Genomic DNA, 1,308 nt, shown 5'->3' with positions numbered 1-1,308 from the left:
CCAATTTCAGGCACACTCAAAGATCCTGCCTCCTGCCTGCTAAAGAACTGCTCCAAGGCAAGAATCCTGGGAGTGTGGTTTCTTCCCTCTCCCTGTTCCATCTGCCCCTGGTGCTGATGTAGTCCCACCAGATTGCTAATGGCCAGCTCTGTAGTTTGTCTGATACCACCCAGCTGTGGCGCCATAGATGCGCACAGTTTCAGCTGTGTTATGGTTGGGGGAGTACCTGCTAGTGACCTGTGGTCCCCATGTCTGTGACAAAGAAAAGCACGATGTCTCCCAGTCTCACCCCAGTCTACTCTGTGACCCATTGGGAGGGGAGGGAGCTACCCTTCCTGTTGCAACAGTAAGTTTTCCTCCGAATCTCAGCAGAGGTGTCTGTGCCACAGCTAGCACCCAGGAGACCCAAATTACCTCCAAAAAATTAAGATCAGCTGCTGGAAGCAGGTCTCTGCTGCTGCCCACTGCAATATTAGAGTGGTCACTGGTAAGCTGTTATAAGATGCCCTCCCTCTTGGCTCAGGGATCTCAGTCGGGCGCCCTAACCTGGCACACAGTGACTGCTCCAGAAGAGTTTCCAATGCCTCTCTCGGGTGCCCGTCCATCCTCGTCCAGTAGCTTTTTCCTAAACAATCTGCCTGTGCCTTTCCTCTAATTCTGCTCTTCCGTGTTTGATGTACTCTGAATCTGTGAGCTGTTCAGAGCACTGAAATTCCTAATTCAAACTGTTGTGGCTAGTTTTCCAAGACCTTAGATGCCAGAGGGATAAAGTGTGCTGCTCACTGGCTCGACTCCATTTTGAACTCAACATTTTAAAAATCTTAAACATTTGTAAAGTAAGACAAATAATAACAGTTTAATAATAAACTTTTTGCAGGCTTGCCTCTACATAATTTTGACTATTCACCAAAATTATGTCTATACTTAAAGATTTTTTTTTCACAGTTTCTGATATTGAAAAGAACACAGGCTTTATTTCAAAAGAATATACACTTTTTTTTTCAACCTGTGATAGGCAACACCTTTAATCCTCAGAAGAACCCTATGAAGTAACTTGTAGAGATGAGGAAACCAATATACTAAGTAGTTAGGTAATTTAACAAAAGATCACATAGCTGATATGGGGTGTAACTGACTTTGAACCTAAGCAGCCTGGCATCAACTTCCAGCCCCATCCAGTTATAAAACATCGAAGCAGGTCAGATGAGTGATAAGTTTTATAATGATTGATTTGACTCTGATATTACAGGCTTTACATATGACAAGTATATTTTATAGCTATGGGATTAGAGCATGTTTTTAAAGTAC

This window comes from Orycteropus afer, unplaced genomic scaffold, assembly GCF_000298275.1.
Source record: "Orycteropus afer afer isolate SDZICR_OR568_19922 unplaced genomic scaffold, OryAfe1.0 scaffold00230, whole genome shotgun sequence".
NCBI lineage: Eukaryota > Metazoa > Chordata > Mammalia > Tubulidentata > Orycteropodidae > Orycteropus > Orycteropus afer.
The sequence above is the reverse complement of the archived record's forward strand: the minus strand, read 5'-3'. Positions refer to the sequence as shown.